This window comes from Triticum urartu, chromosome 2 (assembly GCF_003073215.2).
Source record: "Triticum urartu cultivar G1812 chromosome 2, Tu2.1, whole genome shotgun sequence".
Taxonomy (NCBI): domain Eukaryota; kingdom Viridiplantae; phylum Streptophyta; class Magnoliopsida; order Poales; family Poaceae; genus Triticum; species Triticum urartu.
The window spans coordinates 206,474,724-206,487,586 of record NC_053023.1 but is presented as its reverse complement, the minus strand read 5'-3'; positions in this window follow the sequence as shown (position 1 = coordinate 206,487,586).

Sequence of the window (12,863 nt, the reverse complement as noted above, 5' to 3'; positions counted from 1 at the left end):
ACCTCATGCACAGGAGCAGCTTCATGTGCAGGTAAAACATCCTCCTCAACCCTAGCATCATCATCAACAGCCTACAAAAAAATCATGTAGAAAACAAATACCTAGTCAACAGAAGTTCAGATTGCATAATCAGAGAAGGTCAGCTATCACAACTGACATATAATGGAAGTCCAAATACAGTAAAAATAGCAGGTCAGATATCAAACTACTCTAAGATACAAAAGGGAACAAAAAAGGGCCAGTCATGGAAGTTCAGGTGCTGTAGCAGTTGAAGTTTCAGGTTATATAAACAGAGAAGGTCACATAGGAACACTAGTGCTAAAAAGAAATGGTTTACGACACATGAAATCAATAACGGTTGCCTATGACTACAAACAGTAATAACTGAAAGCTAACATTAAACATTACTACAAAGAAATATCAAAAGCCAACATAAACAAACCTTTTTGGTACGCTCCACGTGGCCTCCTTCATGACCCGAACAAACAGAATCCTGCCTCTGAATCTGTCTCACAACAACACTTGCCTCATCTTCAAAAGGCTTGCAACGAGCATCCTGCATTTCCTTGAACAACACAACGCTAGTCTGGAGGTGGGAAGTGCTCTGACAAAGCTCTTCAACAAATTTAGCTTCAATAGATAAGACCCCCTTCGAAGACTCAGCATCAAATCCGTGTCCGGGAGGAAGAATCCCATCAATGCGACTAAGACGCTCAGCAGTTGAAGGAACACGAGCCAACTCCCCACAAACAGTTTCAAGAAGACTGTCAATCCTAACCAGAGAAACATTGGCAGCTTCAAACAAATTCTCGGAAGAAACGCCACCTGCAGCACTCACACGGGCAGAAGAACCTCCTGGATCTACAGGGGGGCACCGGTATTAACATCCCGGGAGAATTCAAATATTGGGGAAGTTCCACTCCCTAGGCCGGCAGAACGAGGCATAGTTAGAACAGGACGTTCAATAACCCTAAAGAACGCAACCTCAGCCTGTGTCTTCCACTGCATACAAAAACAAAAGTCAACGCATCAGAAAACGAATGAAGGAACATGGGAACAAAAAATATACAAGACAATACCAGAAGTTCAAGTTAAACTACACAGGAAAGAATAATGCATAGAAACACTCACATGCAGTCTCCCAAACACCTAGTTGGCTGGGTCATCATCACCCTTCGTGACCAAGTCAGCCGCAGCAAGCTCAAGAAGCTTGGCCTGATCCATGAAATTGATGCGAGGGGTCCTCAAGTCAATATTAGGCGTCTTGCCAATGATAAGGCAGTCCAGATACATAAGAAGCGGCGCGATGGCACAGCCTGTGACAGCTTTTCCTCTGCTAGTACCTTGCTGATACCTAACAACAACACTCCGAATATCGTCAACAACCAACTGGCAGTAGTCCATGTCTGCCATGTCCTCAAACACAAGGTTCTCGGCCATTGCTGCCTCCCTGGACACTCGTGTAGACATTCCAGGGATAACCACCTTCATGAAAACAATAAGGTAAAACACCTGCAGAGCAAGATCATCCTTCGTCTCATCCTTCACAAGTTCAGCGAGGATATTTCTTAAATCCTTTGTCTTGATGTCGTCACTCCTAGCATACCCAAGCTTGCCCTTCAACCTCATAACAACATCATCGAAACCATCATTCGAGGGCCTAGGGGGGTACAATTACCTTGAGGGAACCCAAAGAGATGGTGAATAGCATCACTTGTAATACGTATAACCTTGTTCACCTCACCCATGTCCAAAATCATGGTTAAAGGGTCAATCCTCGTGTAGATGTTGCCCATCAAAGGACGAGAAATGTTGGAATCAACCTTCAAGTAAAACACACAACCAAAAACAAAATTGATAACCCTCGTCTTGTGCCTAAGTTGTAGCATTTCCGCACACGTCTTGACCTCTTTCAGTGAGCAGCGAACCGTCTTGTTAAAACGTTTCGCCTCACCTCCTCCTTGGCCAACTTCTTCAGGCGCTTTGCCTCCTCTCTTCCTCCTCTCAGGCCGCTGCACAAGCTGATACTGAAAAAAACATACATTGACAAGGAAAAAAGGAAGAACAATGAGACACACAACCTTCACCAAAATTCCACTAATGACTACATACGCACTACATCTGAGAAGTCCAACTATGTATACATAGGCAGTACAACCATGTATGACCAGAAGTTAACATGCTTTCAAATTGTTGGAAATTTACAAAGCAGAAGTTCAACCATGTATGCTAAGGCAGTAATCAAACATGTATATCAGAAGTCCAACTATGTCTACATAGGCAGTACAACCATGTATGACCAGAAGTTAACATGCTTTCAAATTGTTGGAAATTTACAAAGCAGAAGTTCAACCATCTATACCAAGGCAGTAATCAAACATGTATATCAGAAGTCCAATTATATATACATAGGTAGTACAACCATGTATGAACCCAAGTTAACATGCTTTCAAAAATGTTGGAAATTTAAAAAGCAGAAGTTAAACCATATACACTAAGGCAGTAATCAAACATGTATACCAACAAGTTAAGCTAATTTCTTCATGTATATACCCAGAAGTCCAACTATGTACACAAAGGCAGAAATACCCAGAAGTCCAACTATGTACACAAAGGCAGAAATACCCAGAAGTCCAACTATGTACACAAAGGCAGAAATACCATAAAAGCAAAGCACGTCAGCTAATTTATTCGTCTATATGGAGCGGAAGGTCAACTATGTACGCCAAGGCAGTGCTAAAAACAGTAAAACTACAGCAATAGCGACAAATGCTCTAAAAAACAGTAAACATGAGACATTCATACCTGATTAGCGGCAGCATCATCATCGTCGTCGTCCTCATCATCAGCATTGAAATCAGCATCATCCTTGTCATCTGGATTAACACGAGAACGCTTCTTCACACCCTTGTTGACCTTTGCAGGTGGAACCTTGCGCTTCACGCTGCATTTCTTCCCCTTACCAGATGCACCAGCACCAAGCGGAGAAGGTGTAGGCGCGGCAGTGGCAAGCACACGAGGACTACGGTGTGGCGTACCACCAAGGCCTAACCATTCATCTTCAACAACTTCTGCAGGCCTTGAAACACGTGACCTCCTCCGAGGAGTAACTTCACCAACTACTAGGAAGTCTTCTTGATTTTCTTCTTAACACGGACAACCGTGCCATCACTGCGACACGACATGTCTTCCTCAATAGTGCACTCAGCCGCATGAACAGACCCAGGAACATCGGAACCTTTCTCAAGGCGGGCCGCCCTCTTCTTGTAAAAATATTCTTGCTTCTTCCTCTTACGTTGGTCCTCCAGGAGAAGCTGAAGAGGCACATCCTCGGGTTGCGTGACAGGTTCAGTGCCAACAACAGACTGCGACTGCGTCTCTGGCATCTGAAGAGAGCACAAAGGATCCGAAATGGAATCACAACCTTTGACTGACGGAGCCCCCTCCTCAGCAGCAGCAGGGGTTTCTGATAAACCCAACTCAGATAAAACATCATTGATGGTGTTCACAGCTTCCTCCTCTGTGGACACATCTGCAAAGAACACAAAAAATCGAAGCAAAAGATAAAATAGAAGTCAGGAACAAAAACAAAAACAAACGACATGAACAAGCTAAAAAAACATGGCTCAAAACTTTAAAATGAAAAGAAAAGGGGTTTCACATACTAGGTGAAGCAAGAGCTGCAGAAGCAAGATCCTCGAGGCTTGAAAAATTCTCAAGGCTCGAAGCAACCTCGGCAATCACAGTCAAAGGGATAATGGGTGATTTAGCCGCATCAGATATTGGAGCATCAGTATTAATCTCTGAAGCTCCATCTTGATCGCGGGCATTTTTTCAGAACTATTCAACTCATCACCAACTACAAAAAATGCAAGTAAAAAGGCAGCTGAGTTCTAATCCGCAATCCTACACCAAAGGAACTTCTACTTTTACAACAATGTCCAATACCGAGAAGTTCAACAATACCTAACAAAGCAGTAAACACAAGAAACAAACTAAAAATCTACAAACTAAATATAAAAACAATCTACACCAGAGGGACTACTACATATATCATGAATGTCCAGAAGTTCAACGATACATAACAAAGCAGTAAAACAAAATGTGCATAACAGAAGTTCAACCAAATTTCATTACAATCAAACAATAATTAAAACCAGAAATTCAACTATGTGACCCAAGCAAGTAGCACATAAAAAAGACGTAGCATGACCACAAACAGTATTTCACAGGCAAACTAAATATCAATACCATCAACATGATAACAAAAAAAAAGATATACACTGCAAAAATGAAACATCTGGGAAGTCCAACAACACTTGGTGACAAAGTTTCACCTGCAAAATCATCAACTACAAAGTAAGCAAACACTCTACTAACTCAAACTAATGGTAAAAAGCATACACATAACCATTCCTAGAAGTTCACACTATTAAGAATGGCAGTCCAACATGAATACTAAGTGAAGATATGGGCAGACATATATGAGAATAATGATATTTAAAATACAAGATACAACTACATTAAGATACCTGGAGAAGGTTTTGAAGCCATGATAACACAACCGCCTTGATGAATGCAACTCCAAACACTAGAACAACCTGCTAAAAACAGGGGATTGATTGCATATAGTTAGCAGGTAGAAAATAATACAACAAATACAAAAAACAACTAAATGAAACCCTAGGATGAAACAACTAGAACATATCAACAAGCATGAAAACATGAACAGTAGCACATATAGGCAAGCACAAACAAAAAAGAATCCATAAACTAAATAGCATGTGCCAGACACAATCTAGACTTCGAAATCAACAATACTAAGACAATTATATACATCAGATTTGCCATCAACCATCACACCACACCCTCTCTTACATGCATCTGAATGCTGAAATCACCAAAGGGGAAATGAAATCCACTCATCTCTGAACGGATAAAATAGCACACACAAGCATCTCATAGACAAATCTGACCACGGGGAAATGGAATCCAACCACCACACGCACAAGAACCCTACCTAATCTCCCACCATACCATCAGAAGAAGGGGGTAGGATGCGGACACGAGAGCACACAGGAGCCGGACTCGATAGATCTGGCGAAACTAGAAGCAAGCATTAGGAGGGGGGCAGCACTTGTACCTCTCTAGATGACCCCCGCACGCACAAATCCGCGTCGGTTTCTTCCACTCCCCACGACGCCACGCGCACCTTGCAACCGCGCAAGCAGTTGCCGCCCTCGCTTCAAAGTAGAAGAGAGCGGGCTGGGCGAGAGAGAGCGAGGCGTGGGGGAGAAATAGGAGCGGGGGCGTGCGCCGGTTACTCCAGCACGAGGGCAGGGGACAGGGGCGGAGAAATCGGGGGGAGTTGGAGGTGAGGAAGATAGCTGAGCGACAGAGAGGGGGGAGAGTGCGAGCGACACAGGGAGGGGGGAGGGGTTTTCTGACAGATCGTGGCGATGGGAGATACTCAGTTAATGCATCTCTCTCATGGGAATTGCAGCGCCACTGAATTTACAGCTTTACCCCCCAATAGCTAAAATAGTAAATACATGTGTAGATAAATAAATCCACCATTTGAATGCATCGATTATAATGAGATAAGATCACAAAACAGCACAGCTGATATCCTCAGAACCAAAAAAAAGATGGCAAATACACTACTGAAGGAAGAAACATACATACATAAATATGCCCCTAAAAAACAAGAGAAAAAGAAGTTCAAAAAATAAAGAACAGAAGTTCAAGTACTCTAATAAAAGAAGTAAAGGAATTAGAATAAATAAACCCTAAAGAAACAAAAAGAAGAAGTTCAAGTACAAAAACAGATGAAGTTCATATCTAAACCTAAAAACCCTAAGATATATAGTGGGGTCACGGATGTGACGGACTCGCCTCCGCATGCGATGATGCGGCACGCCGCGTCGTCGCCTGCTCCGACTCGTTTCTGTCTCGCCCTCGCAGGGTGAGGGGAGGGGGGGTCCCGACCCCCCTCCCCCCTGCTCAGCCTTGCGCTACTGCATTGCTGCGCGCTAGGATTTGACAGGACGCAATGCGGTTATTCTGTTTCCACCCCCACCGCATGCACCCTAAACCCTAAAAACCCTAAGATAGATATTGGGGTCACGGATGTGACGGGCTCACTTCCGCATGCGACGACGCGGCACGCCGCGTCGTCGCCTGCTTCGGCTCGTTCCTGTCTCGGCCTCGCAGGGGGAGGGGAGGGCGGTCCCGACCCCTCCTCCCCCCTGCTCAGCCTCGCACTAGGATTTGACAGGACGCAATGTGGTTATTCTGTTTCCACCCCCACCGCACGCATCCTAAACCCTAAAAACCCTAAGATAGATAGTGGGGTCATGGATGTGACGGACTCGCCTCCGCATGCGACGACGCGGCATGCCGCGTCGTCGCCTGCTCCGGCTCATTCCTGTCTCGGCCTCGCAGGGGGAGGGGAGGGGGGTCCCGACCCCCCTCCCCCCATGCTCGGCCTCGCGCTACCGCATTGCTGCGCGCTAGGATTTGACAGGACACAATGCGGTTATTCTATTTCCACCCCCATCGCACGCACCCTAAACCCTAAAAACCCTAAGATAGATAGTGGGGTCACGGATATGACGGACTCGCCTCAGCATGCGACAATGCGGCATGCCGCGTCGTCGCCTGCTCCGGCTCGTTCCTATCTCGGCCCATACTTGGGCTAATCCCATGATTGCTCACGAGACAAAAGTCTAAAAAAACATCTGGAGAATTAAAATTACAAAGAAAATATAGAGCATTATGCACCTTTGCCTTGCAAAATGTGGAGTGCAATCTCCAAAACCAGAAGTTCAACCATTAATAAAAAAGAAGTCCAGATCCTACTGAAGATAGTGGATGATCAAAAAACTATACCGAAACATAGACTAAGGGAAAAGAGGATGCGTGTTCCTGTGGTCCAGCCCCACACTTACACACTAGTTACAACAAATTGCAGAAGAAATCTAGTAAGGGTTTTTGATTTCTGGAATGTAATCTGTCCTGGAATATCAATGTCAAAAAGATGGACCTGCATTCATGAAAAGTTTTGTTGTGACATAAAAAACCAAGAAAGAAGCACCTTAGGAATAATAATGTTTAGTGTCGAAGAAACAAAATGCACAAGGCGTAAGTTAACTAATCAAATGTTCTAAATAAAGGTAAGTTCAAGTTGTAAAAACACAGAAGTTCGGTGTTTTGAAAAAACATCAAATGAACATGTAGAAAGACAAATTACACAGAAGCAAAAATCTTGTAAGTTCACGTTAAACACATACTGAAGTTCTACCACTGTTTGAAGTATGCAAACATGTTACAAAAAAAGTAAGTAAGGTATGCATGCATATTTGGGAATAATCCCATAGTTGCCACAGAACAAACTAAAACCCAAATTAGAAAATTGAAAATTAAAAAAAAAATAGAGCGCGATGTTGCACCACCTTGCAATGTGGAAATCAGGAAGTTCAATCACTGGTACCATAGAAGTCCAACTACTACCACAGAATGTGGATGAACCAAAAACTAGTCCCGAAGACAGAATAAATATAAAAAGGATGATTTGTGTATCTATGGACCAGCTTCACATTTACGTATATGTGTACTCTGAAAAACAAAGAAACAAACACAAAATTTTTATAACAACACCAACCGAACAGATCGTATTGCAGCATCACCCAAAAAACATGAATTAAAACAAGGGAAGTTCGAGCACAAAAGGTGCAGAAGTCCAACTCTGTAACACAGACAGTAGAATCACTGAAAAATACGCATTATCGAATTTGGTTTTCAGATTTAATCACTTGGGTGACTACACCTTCTCAGTCCACGACCTCAAACGATATCCTATTGCGCCCTGACATCAAAACGATAAATCAACCAAGCTGTCTCATTGAAGAACCAAAACCAACACGGGCCGACACGAGATCCAATCGCCCAATTTCAGGGGTGTATTCGCCTGCCCGATCAAATTAACAACGCATGAACGATCCAATCTCACTACTGCAATCAAATCTGCCCTCTACATTCAAATAAAAATAACAAATCCACAGAAGCCGTGGAACCACTCCCGCGGACGAAGAACACAGAGCCCGAAATCAAATCCGTTGAAATTAACGACAAATTGTCCACGAAACTCGTACTTACACCAAATTCCCATCATGTTGGAGGTTCTAGAACATCCAGTGAATGCATTAAACTTATAAACAGACACAAGTTCATCCGCCCCGAGAGTGAATCCGCCAAAATGCAAAATTACGAATCAAAATGAGCATTTAGATGCAGGTATGAGTATCTGGATTACATTCATATCCCAGACAACACTACCGACCGGAATAATTCGCGGGGGAAGCCACGGTTGCGAAGATAGCCCGAAGGTCGGGTTCGTAGAGAGGGAAGTTCAGGCGCGTTACACGGGAAGTTCAGGTTGTGATTAGAATATTATTTTGATCCCGTGATCAGAATAGCTGTTATCATCCACATATACAGAATGGAAAGCGTATATACACACATTGAACAGAACATATAAGAACGGAAAACAGAGTACACACATTGAAACAAAACAATACTATGATTGCTATGAATACATAGTTATCCACATCGAAACGACTCAACAAAGTAAAACGCGTCCATGAGACCATGACCAGCAGCCCTTGCCTATGGTAGCTCTTGGCTCTGCCTGAACTCGTGCAGGCTTTCGTCCAAGCGGTCGACACACTCGTGGTACATCTGGAGCGTGATTTCGAGCTCCAAGTTGGCTATTTCATCGGAGATCACCAGCTCGAGGATGCGACGGCCATGTTCCTCTACTGCACCCAGGTGGACACCTGGGCCAAGGAGGCGGTTGAGCCTACCGACCAGCGTGTTGGCATCGAGCGGGCCACGGACAAGGCGAACGACACGACCCATGTGAACGGTGCGGCAGGCGTCCAATGCAAGTACGGTGCAGCCGACCTCAGGCGCAAGTATGGCACAAAGGGCCTCTGCCCACTCCTGACGAGGAATGGGGGTACTGACGAGATGTGTACCCAGCTGCGACGTCGTTTCAATAACCTCCAAATTATGAGAATTAATAACAAGGCGATTGCAACCCGCACGTTGCGCTAGTGAAAGACCGAATCTGAGAGCCCAAGCTTCCGCTGTTAGAGCATCGACGCAATGATCAATTTTCCAAGTACCCCTACAATAAAATTCCCTTTATCGTTCCTCAGGACAGCCTCAACCGTACCTTTAAGAAGACCATGATCAAAAGAAGCATCAACATTAAGTTTCACAAATCCCATCGGGGGACGAATCCAACCCTCTCTTTTCATAGAAGCCCTTGAACTAGAAGCAACAACATAATTAGCCGTAAGAGCTTGTATCCCTATTGAAATATGTTTTGCATCTTGAATTCTCTCCTTGTGCACTAATTTACGTCTTTCCCACCACAAATACCAAGACGTAATGGCAATCATCTCCCAAATATTCTGGAACCCCATAAGAGATAAATCTTGGTCAGGCATGTGCAACAAAAAACCGAGGACCGCCTCTGCAGCACGATCAACTTCACAAGCTTGAGCAATGATCTTATCTAAGCCAAGCCTTCTCCAGACCTCTTTTGCCTTTTGGCACTGAAACAATCGATGCTTTGTGTCTTCTAAACCAGAAGCACAAAAAGGGCATAAAGGTGAAACTTTCATGTGTCTATTAGTAAGCGTAACACGACATGGAAGAGTACCATGTAGCGTCCGCCAAATAAAAAAATTCAGCTTCGCTGGACAAGATAAATTCCAAATCTTACACCAAATTGGATTAAAGTTTGTTCGACCCATTCCATTAGTACGACGAAGCTTCCTTCCATGTTGATAATCCCACTCAACAAAATATGCAGATTGAACAGAAAAAATCCCACTCTTAGTATAACTCCAGGCAACAAAATCTGACATATCAAACAGAGGCAGAGGGATAGCAAGGACCCACTGTGAATCAATGGGCCACAAGATCTGTCTGATGAGATCCTCATCCCACCTGTTCAAAGAGGGGTTAATGAAATCCGACACTTTTGATAACAAATGTTGCCCCTTTGGAGTGATGACTTTTCCGTTAGCACAATTAGGGATCCATGCATCTTCCCAAATGTCAATTTTCTGACCATTTCCAACTCACCAAATATAGCCATGTTTTAAGGTATAACCCCCGTCATAATACTTTGCCATGTGAAGGATGATCCTTTTTTAACTTTGCGTTCAATAAATCTCCATCAAGGAAATACTTAGCTCGCAAAATGGTGGCACACAAGGAATCTGAGTTCTCAAGGAGACGCCAAGCTTGTTTAGCTAGCATCGCCAAATTAAAACAATGAATGTCACGAAAGCCCATTCCGCCTTGGCTTTTCAGGACACATTTTTCACCACGCCATCCAATGCATCCTTCTCTGGTTGTCGTCATCACCCCACCGAAAATGCGACATCTCGTCAGTTATTCCTTTACAATTTTTTTAGGAATTTTAAAGACCGACATAGCATAAGTTGGGATAGCTTGAACAACAGACTTGAGAAGAACTTCCTTGCCTCTAGTGGATAAGAGTTTTTCTTTCCATCCGCTAATTCTCATAATAATGCGATCAATCAGATATTGAAAACAATCAGTCTTATCTAACCCCACATGCGCAGGCAGGCCCAGATACTTATCATTGAGAGCTTCGATCATGATATTCAAAATTGAGCAAATTTGTTCTCTAATGTCCCCACTCGTATTTGGGCTAAAAAATATGCTAGATTTTTCAATGCTCACCATTTGTCCAGACGCAACACAATATAAGTCCAAAATTGATTTAACTGTCTCCGCATTTTGTTGATTAGCTTTCATGAGGATCAATGAGTCATCCGCAAAAAGGAGATTTGTGATAGTAGGGTCCTCTATGCAAACCTTGACTCCCGAAATATTCCCAATCTCCTCCGCATGCGCCAAGAGAGCAGTAAGGCCCTCCATGCATAATAAGAAAAGGTAGGGAGATAATGGATCACCTTGTCTTAAGCCTCTTGTAGGCTTGAAACTTTCAGTTTCTCCATCATTAATCCGTTCCATATACTCAACAGTAGAGACACATTTCATAATAAGATTTACCCATCTCTCCTGGAAACCGAGTTTCAACATAATTCCCTTCAAAAAAGGCCATTCGAATCGATCGTAAGCTTTGTGCATACCAAGCTTGATAGCGCATAAACCCTCTTTTCCCACCCTCTTATTTTCAATAGTATGAAAGCTCTCATAAGCCACTAAAACATTGCTTGTAATTATTCTACCAGGCACAAAAGCACTTTCGGTCGGGCTGATAATATCAGGCAGTAAAACCTTCAAACGCGCCGACGACATTTTGGAGATAATTTTGTTTACCACATTGCAAAGACTGATAGGTCTAAACCGGGTTACCTTCTCGGGTGAGTTGACCTTGGGAATCAACACAATCGCAATATCATTCCAACCCGATGGAATTGTGCAAGTATTCACTACTTGCAAGACCTCATCCACCAAATCATCCCCTAGCATGGACCAAAATCTTTTATAAAAAATAGCATGAAGACCATCTGGCCCCGGAGCCTTTAAATCGCCAATATCAAAAAGAGCCTTACGAACATCATCAGCAGTATAAGGGGCAAGCAAGGCATTATTCATCTCAGTAGTCACTCTACTCCGGACAAGAGACAAAACTTCCTGATTTGGGTATAAAACCTCCGATGTAAAAAGATTGGAGAAATAACCCATAATATGTTCCTTCAGATCATTTCCTTGTTGCCAAACAGCAGTATCATCCAGAAGTCTTCTAATATTGTTCCTTTTTTTCCTGGCCATTGCAGCATTGTGAAGAAACGAAGTATTACGGTCCCCATGTAGCAGCCAGTTTGCTCAACCTCTCTGTAACCAAAAAATTTTCTCTTGGTCCAAAAGATTTCCAATGAGTACTAGAATTTTCTTTTGCCTTGAGCGAGATTCACCACTAACAGGACCACGTTTCAGCCTCTCTAGTTCTTTTTTAAAACTTATTTATTCTCCTCTTTGGTCCTTTCAAAGTAATTTGGTCCCAAGAATGTAAATCATCATGCACCGCTCTAGTCCGTGCTGCGAGAGAGGGACCAATACCCGCCAACTTTGCTTTTTCCTAAGCAGTCTTCACAATCTCCTCAACAGTATCTTCTTTCAGCCATTTTGCTTCAAATTGTCTCACACGACCATTCCGACGATTAAACAAGTTACTAGCAAAATAATCTGTGTCAAGAATTAAAGGACGATGGTCGAGATAATGCCATTCAACCTTATCATAAGCCTCCATCATGTCAAGTTTCACTGCACACACCGCATTCCCTCCTGTCTTTTCTCTTCATTGCATACACACTCATGCGCAATTAACACATTGTCAGTGATCAAGCGTCTAGGGATAAATGCACTATGTTCTTCCCCTATAACTTTATCAAGACAACTCCTTATCCGATTTGCAATAGCTTTAGATGCGATCTTGTACATAACCGGACATAAAGATATTGGACGATACTGTGAAATCTTTTAGGGAAATCTCACTTTGGGGATCAAAGCAACCCCTTCTCTTGATGCTCACTAGAACCATCGTAAGCGCCTCCTAGTGTATGCTCTATGATGGTTGCTACCATGTATTTTTCACCCCTCTATCAATGGAAATGATACGCATCCTGCGTATTCGCAAAAAAATTGTATTCCTGCTTGTATTCAGGAGGTTGTGAACGCTGAAGTTGTAATGTTAAAAGAAAACGCTATGTTTTTTAGCAAAAAAAAAACGCTAATGTATGAGCCAGACTTGATCTAGTAGTAGAAAAGAAAAAAAGACCAACAATCTCTGC